This window comes from Artemia franciscana, chromosome 6, assembly GCF_032884065.1.
Source record: "Artemia franciscana chromosome 6, ASM3288406v1, whole genome shotgun sequence".
Lineage (NCBI taxonomy): Eukaryota > Metazoa > Arthropoda > Branchiopoda > Anostraca > Artemiidae > Artemia > Artemia franciscana.
In genome coordinates this window covers 36475608-36489199 of record NC_088868.1, presented here as the reverse complement: position 1 = coordinate 36489199, position 13592 = coordinate 36475608, and the positions used below count along the sequence as shown (strand labels likewise).

Below are 13592 nucleotides of genomic sequence, written 5' to 3'. Positions count from 1 at the left end.
GGTTCTCAAAGAAACCATTCAATTACAGGATCTCAAATTTGATTAAATATAAGTTCTTTTTGTCATTTCATGTTGGGGCACGAATTTGAGCATTCTTGCTCTTGGATCGCATATCCTGAAGTAATTTATACTAGATTGTTTTTGTGTTTATCGCTAGATGCTCGCTAGCGTATTTGTTACATCGTCTGCCGCGTAGTAGGTTTTTTTTTTTTCTTAACGTATTGTTTTTGGAGTAGGAAATACTGGAAAGTAGTATTATCTAATAAACATGGGCAAGGGGGAGATTGTTTGGGGAAGGAGGGTGCATTGGCGGTAAAGTGATAAAGAGTACCATATGTCATACCTAAAACATGCCAAATAATTGCTAGGGATTCCCGAGTAACGCCGGCTAGTTCGTTGTATTTCAGATTTAAGTATTCTATGTTTTTTTTTGTGTGTATTTTTTATGCCTCTCATCTGACAAGCTTTGTTGCTGGTATGTATAAGAAACTACAACCGGAACTATAACTAAGAATAATAGATTTTATTCTTTTCACTTAGCTTTGGATGTTGCTTGCTGCGATTATCTCAAACCTATTTTTTTGGAACTTAGTCCATTATAATGCAGGACCGTCTGATTTTTAAACAATTTTTCTTTTTAGTTTTTCGAACGAGAGAGAAAATTGGATGAAGGTCTCCTTCAATCTGGTAAGTTCAGGGAAGCTTTAGACAGTCTTGCCAAATGGCTATCTGACATCGAAGAAATAGTCACCAATAAAAAACCCCATCAGCTGATTACAAAGTTGTCAAAGCAGATCTTCTAGAGCAGAAATTTTTAATGAAATGTTTATTCAATTGGCAACACAGCATGTCCGCTCTTTTGGATATGGGTCACGACCTAGCCTCGAAACTTGAACCAAAAGAGAAAAAAAGATTTGGAAGAAAGGATGCAAGAGCAAGTAGCCAGATTTGACGTTATGAGCCAGATGGCTGATGTAAGAATGCAGGCCCTAAACACTGCTATGAGTGTGGCTAAGTAATTCTTGGTAAGTTTTTTTTTCATGCTTTTCTTGATATTCTGTAGACAGTATGCTATGTCAGGTCTTTTGGATATGGGTCACAAATTGGCGTCGACAGATCCCCCCCCCAAAAAAAGAAGAAGACGAAAAGAGGGAAGAGTTAGTAGCTATGTTTAATCTTTTTAGCTAGATTATAACAGGATCCAGATGAGTAAATTCAAGTTATTTATTCAAATCGAATGGAAGGGTAGCCCTCTCCATGCAACAATGAAAGGGCAACTGAATAAAAACACCAGAAATTGAATGGCTATTCGATAGGCCCTTTTTTATTTTAGTTTTTTTTAAAGGTTGGTTTTGTTTTTAATTTATCCTAAGGACTTTTATCTCTATAGCCACTCTTACAGCCACACTCTGATCTACATGTTTGGACTTGTTAATCTTAGTTATTTAGAGCAATGGTACCCAAATAATTTTCGGCTCTACCCAATCTATGCATTTCGAAAATCCTGATGCCTTTGTTGGGACAAATTTTTTTTTTTTATTCAAAATTTTGCATCTTTTCACCTGAAGGAAGGTTAAAACGTCATTAACTTGGTATATTTTTTCAGGTCTTCATCGAGACGTACTAATGGCTTATTATTTTGTACCAATGAAAAATATTGTCTGAATACAATACTTTTACTCAATGTATGATGTCATTGCAATATTGTCATGTATCTTTCTGTTCTTTAAATGAATATGAATGTAACGTCAATTACATGAAAATGTGACTTTCAGAATTAATGGTATAAAGTATAGTCATCCGAAGGGTGCACGGGATCGCTATATGGTTGTTTTCAGAATTAGGGCTGTAAAGTATAGTCTGCCGAAGGGTGCATATCCTGCCCATGATTCAGTTATATAGTTGGGTGTTTTTCAGTTATATTATTGGGGGGATAGGGGTTGGGGGTAAAGTTTAGCAACACTGCATAAAAATGTGTTAGGTGCAATTTTTCTGCATAGGTTAAAAAACCTGTATCCAATTGAACAAAATCATGTAAAACTAAACCCTCACATCTTGTTACCAAAAAGGAATTGAGAAGAACTATATATATCAATGAATAGCTAAAATTCTAAGCTATGCTTCAATATTTGCATTATTAGAATTATTTAGGATCCAACACTTGAAATTATTAGTTTATTGACTTATCTAGAAAGACCTCTTTTTGGAAAAACCTATTATCCTATTTTGACATATATATCCTTTCATTCTTTCAGTTTTATTGACATTAATAGAAAGCTGAATTTCTTCTAATTCTAAAAACGTAACTTTTATTGCTTGATGTTTATTCTATAAGCCACAAATATTGAATATAACTTATTTTTTTTATTTTGCTGGTCGAAACAGAGACCATATTTTTAATTCCTGCTAACAAATTATTGGTGAAAATTTCACCTAGAAGGAGGGACTCTTGTTACTACCCTGTACTCTCGTATGGGTTGGGCCTGTGCCCTACGTTTGGAATCGCAGCCCTACGTTGGAGCATGTAGCACATCTTTAGTGAATACTGAACTGTATGTTGAAATGCCACTAACTGCATTGTATTAGTAACCATAGTCCTCTATAGGCTAGAATTTTTTTTGAAGCCAATTTTCTATTGAAAAATTACTCCAACCCTATAGTTGCAATTGTGTCCCTTAGAGTTTGGTTATTTTCTTTTGTCTTATTAAAAAAAAATATATATATATGTAAAAAAGCCCCTCCCCGCTAGACTAATGAAAAATACCTTATTTTTATCTTTGTTAAAAAAATTGAAAAAGCCTCCGCTCCCCCAATTGTTTGAAAGTGGACATCTAACTATTAATTGGGGTAGAGGGTGGAGCTAAATCAAAAGGCACTGTTTGCATCCAGGCTATCCAAAAAACTATATCTGCAACATTTAGGGGGATGAAGCAGAGACTTTTGTTTAGAGTAAGAGAGTTGCCCGAGGGAGGGGCAAGGGGACTTGAAATTGCGTTGAGAGAGGAATTAAATATATTTTATGGTCAACTGGAACGTTTTTGTTTCGACGCAGTGTTAAGTGTCACAAAATTCATTGGAAACAAGAATCTTATTTATTTTCCTTTTCACATGCATATCTGACTAACTCAAGACTTTCGTATTAGATTCACCATTTTAAATTGTCCGTACACTTCTGACCTTTGCGTAGCTTCAGTTTCTTGTTATAGGTTTCTTACTATAAAAAATAACCCTCCTCTCCCTCGCCCTCCTCACCATCCTTAGTAAGGATTCCTTACTCTCCCTCCCCTCTTCCCTTTTTCATGTCTTGAAATAATCTATCTACCAGGATCAACTATCTTCTTTTATGGAATAGTTGGACAAAAATGGGAAGAAAATTAGGGATATGGACAAAAATAATATAATAAACTATATGTAATATAAAAGGTAATTTAAAAACTTACCTCATCCTCCTCTGCCTATTTTCTGCGTCATAGAGTAAGTTATTTCTATCCCTTCCAGGATCCATTATCTCCTATAATGGAATGGTTGGATAAAAATGAGAAGAAAATTAGGGACTTGGAAGTGCTAACCTACCGATGAAGTCAAAAGTTTCGAACGCGACTTAGGAACACAATCTATTGCACGAAGAGATCGTGGCAAAAACACCGGGCTTTGAGACACTTTCAGATACTGCTTCCGCTCTTATGATCCTTGTCGGTGACAAAGAGGCCTGTGGTTTGGCAGATAAAGTGGCCTACATCACTGACCACTATGTGGGTTAGTATGTTTTAGTATTAATGAGAACATACATATATATATAAGTTAAAGGGAGAAGGTGAAGAGTGAAGCTTCGAATAGGCAGGGGTGGAGGAGTATGGTAGCTATGTTGGCCCTAGGTGGTTTAGCACTACACTGGTTGCTAGTAGTAGTTGTAGTTCAACTTAACTTTCATTTCGTTTAGTGGTTATTTCATTGCTTGGTCCGTCTTACTTTGGAATTTGCTTTTCTAAGAAGTCTGAGGAGTCGTCCGATTTCGTTTTTCAAGGAACTTTCTGAGCAATTTATATATATAAAAAAAACGGAATTGATAAAAAGAAATATGAAAAAAATATAATTATGTTGTTGAAACTGGAATATAGTAAGAACAAAGAATAAAAAACTGAAATATGAGCCTCAATCCATATTGATATATGAACTAGTTCATTTTTATAGCACTTGGTATTAACCAAGTGACATATACCAATCGCAAATTCTGTCGGTCTGTCGGTCCCAGTTTTGCTACTTTAGGCACTTCCAGGTAAGCTAGAACGATGAAATTTGGCTGGCGTATCAGGGACTGGACCAGATTATGTTAGAAATAGTCCCTTTCCCGATTTGAACCTCTGGGGGGGAGTGGGGGGCCCCGTTAATTCGAAAAAAATTGAAAAATTGAAGTATTTTTAACTTACGAACGGTTGATTAGATCTTAATGAAATTTGATGTTTGGAAGGATATCGTGTCTTATAGCTGTTTTTTTAAATCTCGACCGGGTTTGGCGACATTGGGGGATTTGGGAGGAGGAAACCTAAAATCCTGGAAAACACTTAGAGTGGAGGGATCGGGATGAAACTTGGTGGGAAAAATAAGCACAAGTCCTAGATACATGATGGACATCACCGGAACGGATCCACTCTCTTTGGTGTAGTTGGGGGGGGGGTTAATCCTGAAAAATTGAAAAAAATGAGGTATTTTTAACTTACGAACGGGTGATTGGATCTCAATTAAATTTGATATTTAGAAAGACATCGTGTCTCAGAGCTCTGATTTCGAATACCGATCGGATCTGGTGACATCGGGGGGGGGGGGAAGGGAGTTGGGAGGGGGAAACCTAAAATCTTGGAAAACACTTAGAGTTGAGGGATCGAGATGAAACTTGGTGGGAAAAATAAGCACAAGTCCTAGATACATGATTGACATAACCGGAACGGATCCGCTCTCTTTGTGGTATTTGGGGGGGGGGGGGTAATTTTTTGAAATTAGAAAAATGAGGTACTTTTAACTTACGAACGGGTGATCGGATCTCAATGAAATTTGAGATTTAGAAGGATATCGTGTCTCAAAGCTTTTAATTGAAATCCCGACCGGATCTGGTGACATTGGGGGGAGTTTGGGGTGGGGGAACCTAAAATCATGGAAAACGCTTAGATTGGAGGGATCGGGATGAAACTTGGTGGGAAAAATTAGCAGAAGTCTTGAAAATTGAGGTATTTGTAACTTACGAAAGGGTGACCAGATCTTAATGAAATTTGTTATTTAGAAGGATCTTCTGCTTTAAAGCTCTAGTTTAAATTCCGACCAGGTTCTGTGACATTGGGGGGAGTTGGAGGGGGAAACTGGAATTCTTGGAAAACGTAAAAACTAGGGTACTTTTATCTTGCGAATAGGTGATCGGATCTTAATAAAATTTGATATTTAGAAAGAATTCATGTCTCAGAGCTCTTATTTTAAATCCTGACTGGCATTAAGCCCCTGATTTTCCTTTTAAATCAATCAATTGATTCTTAGGATTTTGTTGAGCTCATACCATATGAGCTTTTGGCTCTTAGCTGTTCTTGCCTCGTCACAAGTGCCATATGGGCTCTTAGCTCTTGTTAGTAGATAGTAACGTATAGATTAAGACTTTATTTTGTAGCTGGTGACGATCAGCTTCAAACCGAAGGATCCCTATTTCATTTTAGCTTTTAGGTGTCTCTAAATGTTTAGGTTTCCCAAATCAAAAAAGTGCTTTTTTGACAAATAGTATATTTTCTATGGATTATCTATCTACAGGATTGGGTCCCTAATTAGACTATTACGGCCCGTGGACTCTTTAGAAAATAATAGGGCCCGTGGACCTTTATAAATATATAGGCCCTTTGGACCCTTTAAAAGTAAGTTGAATTATTGAGACAATGCTTCTATTTTCATATTAAATAAAAAAAAAACTAGTTTTTTTAACTGAAAGTAAGGAGCGACATTAAAACTTAAAACGAACAGAAATTACTCTGTATATTAAATGGGTTGTCCCCTCCGCAGTCCCACGCTCTTTACGCTAAAGTTTGACTATTTGCCACAATTCTACTTTTTAAAACAATTAAAAACTTTAGCGTAAAGAGCGTGGGACTGCGGAGGGGACAACCCATTTAATATACGCAGTAATTTCTGTTCGTTTTAAGTTTTAATGTCGCTCCTTAATTTCAGTTAAAAAAACTAGTTTTTTTTTATTTAATTTCTGAACGTTTTTGAATTAATGCATGTTTGATTTTGGCTCTCCGCACAAAAATTATTGAAATGAAATTAGTATATTAATTTTTTTTTGGCTAAATGGCTTTCTCTTAGTTTTGATCAGACGATTTTGAGAAATAAGGGGTGGGGAAGGAGGCCTAGCTGCCCTCCAATTTTTCGGTTACTTAAAAAGGCTACTAGAACTTTTAATATTAAACGAACGTTTTTATTAGTAAAAAATATACGTAACTTAAGAATTAACTTACGTAACAAACTTTTATATTCTTATATTTTTATTATGTGCACGAGGGGATTTGTACCCTCGTTAATACCTCGCTCTTTACACTAAATCGTAAGTTTTGTCCCAATTCTTTAAGAATGACCCCTGAATCAAAAAGGCCGTAGAGTAAATAGTTGAAATCACTAAAAATATTTTAGCATAAAGAGCGAGGTATTTATCTCCTCCTAAATACCTCGCTCTTTATGCTAAAGTATTTTTAGAACCCCTCATATGCGTAATAATCTCTGTTCGTTTTAAATTTCAATGCTATTCCTTACTTTTATTTGAAAAAACGTTTTCATGTTTATTTTTTCATTGTTTTTTTATAGTAATGCTAGAAAATCCTGCGCCCTTTTCATTGAATTTTTTCCCCCATGGCATATTTCTCCAAGGAAAGATCCTCCCACATAGCCCCCTCCCTCAACCCTACCCCCAAAACCAAAAAAAAATCCCCCTGAAAACGTCTGTACACTTCCCAATAACCATTATTATATGTAAACACTGGTTGAAGTTTGTAACTTGCAACCCCTCCCCCAGGGACTGTGGGGGTGTAAGTCATCCCCAAAAACATAGTTATTATGATTTTCGACTATGCTAAACAAAATGGCTATCTCAAAATCTTGATCCGTTGACTTTGGGAAAAAAATGAGCGTGGGAGGGGGCCTAGATGCCCTCCAATTTTTTTGGTCACTTAAAAAGGGCACTAGAACTTTTCATTTCCGTTAGAATGAGCCCTCTTGCGACATTCTAGGACCACTTGGTCGATACGATGACCCCTGGAAAAAAAACAAAAAAAAAAAGACAAAAAAAAAACAAACAAATAAAAACGCACCCGTGATTTGTCTTCAGGCAAAAAATGCAAAATTCCACATTTTTGTAGATAGGAGCTTGAAACTTCTACAGGAGGGTTCTCTGATACGCTGAATCTGATGGTGTCATTTTCGTTAAGATCCTACAACTTTTAGGGGGTATTTCCCCCTATTTTCCTAAATAAGGCAAATTTTCTCAGGCTCGTAACTTTTGATGGCTAAGACTAAACTTGATGAAACTTATATATTTAAAATCAGCATTAAAATGCGATTCTTTTGATGTAGCTATTGATATCAAAATTCAATTTTTTAGAGTTTTGGTTCCTATTGAGCCGGATCGCTCCTTACTACAGTTCGTTACCACGAACTGTTTGACTGTCCTACCATGCATACAGGGGTGAATTCTGAGAAATCAGTCCTATCAATTCCGTACTTATCACATTTTAGAGTCTTATCAATCAGATATGAGAACGTTTTATTCCCGAGAACTGACATTGTAGCGATGTCGGACTGAAGTCCATGTGAAACTTCAGTCCATACTATTTTATCGCTAGTAAATATGAATGTGTGGACTAGGGACTATTTTTGGCAATGTGAATGATCTGGTTAATCTCCCGACTATATTTAATTTTTTGGCAATTTCGGGTTTGAAATACTAAAAATGGTAAATAGAAAAGAATTTTAGAGTTATTTTGATCTCTTAAGGTTAATATTTTGGGTCGAGTCCATATGCCGTTTGCGCTTTATTATTGAATTACCAAAGACATCAAGAATCTTTAACAATTATACCAAGGACATCAAAGTGAAAATATTTTTGGCCGCTTGGACTCATCTTAGGTCTATTCATTTCTGAAAACCGCAACATTGTCAGATTTTTCTCTTGTAGGGTTAAAAATTATGATTGTTTCTCTTTTGGAGATAATCACGTTTTTGCCTGTTTTCCTAGACTGACCCATGAAAATAAATATCTAGTGATCCCCAAGACAAGGTTCAAGGTTCTTTTAATATAACCAATATATACAAAATATTAGGTAACTCAAGGCTGAGAGTATAGCTCGAATGCAATTGAGCTACCTTTAAACTTACACCTTCAAAACTACACGACAACTACACCTTCAGAGAGAAGTTGTACCTACTTAAGCCTTTTGGTGCTAAACAAAATTATTTTAATTACCAAAAACCACACAACTGCATATGGAGGTCTTTTGTATCTAAAATTGAGTTACTTTTCTTTGAAGACATTCTTTTCTTTCAATATTAAATAAGTAAATAAATAATTGAAATAAGTGATTTTTAATATAATTAATATAATAATGTAATAAAGTATGACATAATAATTATAATAAATAAATTATTTTCTTGGTTAAATAAGTAATAAGTAGAGAGGAAGAAAAGAAATTTGAATCTTGAGTGTAGGGAATCTTGAGTGTTGAGTGTAATTTCTTGTGAATTTTAATTTCTTTGGCAGTTGTACCAAAGAGCACGGGGAGAGAGGGCCACCACAATAGAAGGCTTAATGCAAAGAGACAATAGTTGGTTTTATGCCATTTGTGAACAGATACAGAGACGCGGGTAGCGGCTGCAACTTACTAAACAAGTTTGCTGCATTTAAGACTATTTTGACATGATTTATATAATTTTATCCATTTCTGCGTATAACGAGGATACAAAAAATATCCTAAGATGAGGAAACGGATATTTTTTAAAGAAACAGAAAGGAAGATTTGAATAATTTCTTCTAAATCTGGTTTTTTATCCCTCCCTTCTCCTTCGCTACTTTCTGGGGCAAAACTGAGTGAAATACCCAAAACGTCATATATTTGGTCCTTTGAATATCCCTTTTTGGAGTGTCCGGTCTCCTCTAGTCTTGAGGGGATGATTCATGCCATATATATATATATATATATATATATATATATATATATATATATATATATATATATATATATATATATATATATATATATATATATATATATATATATATATATATATATATATATATATATATATATATATATATATATATATTTCAGAATATGATATAGTCGTCAAATTACCTTTTGCATTGGTTTTTGATAATTTGGTATTGACTATATGTTTGTTTTTTCAGTGTTTTCCTTACCATGAGATTGAGGTTGAGTTCGGGATATATTTTAAATCTTGAAGTTGACTAAATGTATTGTCGATATATATTCTATATATATGGATTATATATTAAAAATTCATTAGTTCTTCTCCTCCTCCCCCAACATTGACTTGTGCGTTTTTTAAATTTTGGGATTTTATATGCCTATGACTGTCATAAACCAAAACACATTTCCAATATATTTTACCATAGCATATTAAACCATATTTTATGGTGAAAGTATCTTAAATTACGGAAAGTATCATAACAATAAAAACGATTGTTTTCCTAGTTTACTTTTACCTTGCCATGAAATTCATTACAAAGTTACTTTGCTTATGATATCTTTATATTAATGTAAAATAACCGTGACTAATTAGCCATAATAGTAATAGCAGGGTTATACGGGTCTTTATGACATAAATATGTGATTTTTGTCAATATGACAATCACATTATACATTATATTCACCACATTATATATTTTATTTTTTCTTGAAGATATCAAGGGAAAGATGGATAAACTCTCAAAACTCTGGGACAATGTTTTAAATGCTACATCTGAGCGAGGCAGACCATTGGAAGAAGCCCTTTCCATTGCATAACAAATCTGGGACGAACTTCAAAACGTTTTGGCCTCCTCGAAAGATTTACAGGTACGTGATTCAGTATATCTACCATGTCCGAGATTTCCCTTTATTTCCCTGCATAAAAATTCTCTGAAATCTCCAAAAAAAACAAACAACGTCAGTGAAAACTTTCGATTTGTAGTTCATGTTAGCGTTCTTTTGTTTGCGAACGTTCATATTCGAGCTTTAAACAATCAATTTAGCTTCTTGTTTTTACTAGAACAGCGATGTACATGCCCAATGGCACACTTAGCACTGTGAATAGAAAGCACAGACAGAAACTAAAGCCATTTTAACCATCAAAGATAAAACAAAAGATTAAATCAATTATAATTAAAAACGTTTCCGTTAAAATATTTGGTTATTAATGGGAAAGCCTGTAGAGAGCAAAATTATTAGCTCAATGAGTAACGTATTAAGTTGATTAAATATTAATTATATTTGATTGAAAGCTTTTGCCCCCGCCCCCTCAAGTGTCTCGTTGATCCAATTCACCCTCCTTGAAAAAAACAAAAAAACAAACACAGTAGAGTTTAACAAATCTAATTTTAGTCTGCTTAAAAGGGGGAGCAAAAGCCAGAACAAACAGGTAACTACAATTCCAACATTCTCATTTTTTTTAAAAAGAAGCTCTGTTTGACTATCTCATTGAACTCCTCCTACCCCGGTAGCACACACATCTTTTTTATAGGTTAGTTTGCTTTTTAAAGCTTTTTTTGGTCGAGATGTGTATAAAAGATTGCATTAGTTATTAAGTTCATTGATAACTAATAGTTACTTGACCATTTATTGTATTTGATAGGAGGCTTCGGCAACTTTACAGCCACTTGCCATAGAATTCAACCGCATTCCTGTTGAAAATAATACCGGATAATCTTGACAATTTAATTTTTTAAATGCCCCTGAAAAATTCCACAAAAAACTGAAGACAACGAAAACTACCATTCAAGGACAGCCACTCACTTTTTTTCAGGAAGAAGTCTTATTTCCTCTCCTATTTAAATCTTCCTATCCTTAGCACGTGTCAATTTAGAATTTAGGAATGGAAAGGTTTGGCCACATGCTTTAGGGCCAAGCCACATTGAATTTAGGAATTTAGGAATGGCAAATTTTAGTCACATGCTTTAGAGCCAAGTCATATTTAATTTAGGAATGGGAAGTTTTGTCCAGATGCTTTAGAGCCAAGCCATGTTTAATTTATGATTTAGGAATGGGAAGCTTTGGTCACATGCTTTAAAGCCTCGCCATACTTAATTTAGGATTTAGGTATGGGAAGCTTCGGCCACATGTTTTAGAGCCAAGTCACATTTAATTTAGGATTTTGTAATGGAAAGCTTTGGCCATTCGCTTTAGAGCCAAGCCAAATTTAATTTAGGAATGTGAAATTTTGGCCACATGCTTTAAAGCCAAGCCACATTTAATTTAGGATTTAATAGTGAAATCTTCAGAAGGCTGCACAAATCGTTAATTATATGCTTCGCTGAAGCCTTCACCATTTGAGGTTTCCAGCTAGAAGCCTTCGGAAGGCCTCCCTATTTAAGTTGTAGGTTAGTTTATCATTTAACAGCGAAACTCTCAGAACGCTGCAGAAATAGTTAATTATATGCTTAGTTGAAGGCTTCTCCATTTGGGGTTTCCAGCTGGAAACTTTCAGAAGGCTTCCCCATTTACGTTGTAGGTTAGTTTATCATTTAATAGTGGAACCATCAGAAGGCTGCACAAATAGTTAATGATATTCTTAGCTGAAGGCTTTCCCGTTTGGGGTTTCCAGCTGGAAACTTTCAGAAGACTTCTCTGTTTAAGTTGTATGTTAGTTTATCATTTCATAATGAAATCCTCAGAAGGCTGCACAAATCGTTAATTATATGCTTTGCTGAAGGCTTCCCCATGTGGGGTTTCCAGATTGAACCCTTCAGAAGGCTTCCCCATTTAAGTTGTAGGTTTGTGTATCATTTAATAGTTTAACCCTCAGAAGACTGCACAAATAGTTCATTATATTCGTAGCTTAAGGCTTCCCCATTTGGGGTTTCCATCTGGAAACTTTAAAAATGATTCCCTATTTAAGTTGTAGGTTATTTTATCATTTAATAGTGACATTTTCAGAAGGCTGCACAAATAGTTAATTATATGCCTAGCTGAAGGCCCCACCATTTGGGGTTTCCAGCTGGAAGCCTTAAGAAGGATTTCCCATTTAAGTTGTAGGTTAGTTTGTCATTAAATAGAGAAACCGCCAGAAGGCTCCACAAATAGTTAATTATATACTTCGCTGAAGGCTTCTCCATTTGGGGTTTCCAGCAGGAAACTTTCAGAAGGCTTCCCCACCTAAGTTGTAGGTTAGTTTATCATTTAATTGTGAAATCTTGATAAGGCTGCACAAATCGGTAATTATATGCTTCGCTGAAGGCTTCCCCATTTGAGGTTTCCAGCTGGAAGCCTTCACAAGGCTTCTCCATTTAAGTTGTAGGTTAGTTTGTCATTCAATAGAGAAACCACAAGAAGGCTGCACAAATAGTTTATTATATGCTTAGCTGAAGGCTTTCCCATTTGGGGTTACCCGCTGGAAACTTTTGAAGGCTTCCCTATTTAACTTGTAGGTTAGTTTATCATTTAATAATGAAATTTTCAGAAGGCTGCACAAATCGTTAATTATATGCTTCGCTGAAGGCTTCCCTATTTGGGGTTTCCAACTAGAAGTCTTCAGAAGGCTTCCCCGATAAGTTGTAGGTTAGGTTATCATTTAATAGTGAAACCCTGAGAAGGTTGCACAAATAGTTAATTATATTCTTAGCTGAAGGCTTTCCCATTTGGGGTTTCCAGCTGGAAACTTTCAGAACGCTTCCTCATTTAAGTTGTAGGTTAGTTTATCATTTAATAGTGAAATCTTCAGAAGGCTTCACAAATAGTTAATTATATTCTTAGCTGAAGGCTTCCTCATTTGGGGTTTCCAGCTGGGAACTTACTGAACGCTTCCGCTTCCCCATTTAAGTTGTAGGTTAGTTAATCATAAAATCTTCAGAAGGCTGCACAAATAGTTGATTGTATGTTTAGCTGAAGGCTTTCTCATTTGGGTTTCCAGCTGGAAGCCTTCAGAAGGCTTCCACATTTAAGTTGTAGGTTAGTTCGTCATTTAATAGAGAAACCGCCAGAAGGATGCACAAATAGTTATTTATATGCTTCCATGAAAGCCTCTCTGTTTGAGATTTCCATCTGGAAACCTTTAGAAGACTTCCCCGTTTAAGTCTTAGGTTAGTTTATCATTTAATAGAGAAACCATCAGAAGGCTGTACAAATAGTTAATTGTATCTAGGAAGTCAGTGTAAGTTCTACAATTACTAACTTTAGATCAATATGTATTGATTAGGAACAGTTACAATTTTAAATTAATAAGCAAATACTGCTACTATTACAAACAACTCACAGCAACACTTAGCCACCTGATGCCAATACATCTGCACAAGCTCCTCCATCACAATATATTCAAAACTTACCTCTTTACATCATTCCAAGAGGTCTCCTGCAACCTCC

At 35.3% G+C, this 13592-nt stretch overlaps 1 protein-coding gene across 2 annotated transcripts in view; it reads left to right on the top strand.

Annotated features, from left to right (window-relative positions):
* LOC136028371 (microtubule-actin cross-linking factor 1-like) overlaps positions 1–13592 on the top strand; it is a 150957-nt gene that overhangs the window by 42218 nt on the left and 95147 nt on the right. For both annotated transcript variants that reach the window (XR_010617817.1, XR_010617818.1), the window contains exons 6-8: positions 642–1025; positions 3499–3756; positions 9940–10094. The gene's annotated coding sequence lies outside the window, so the exon portion shown is untranslated. The remainder of the gene's footprint in view (positions 1–641; positions 1026–3498; positions 3757–9939; positions 10095–13592) is intronic.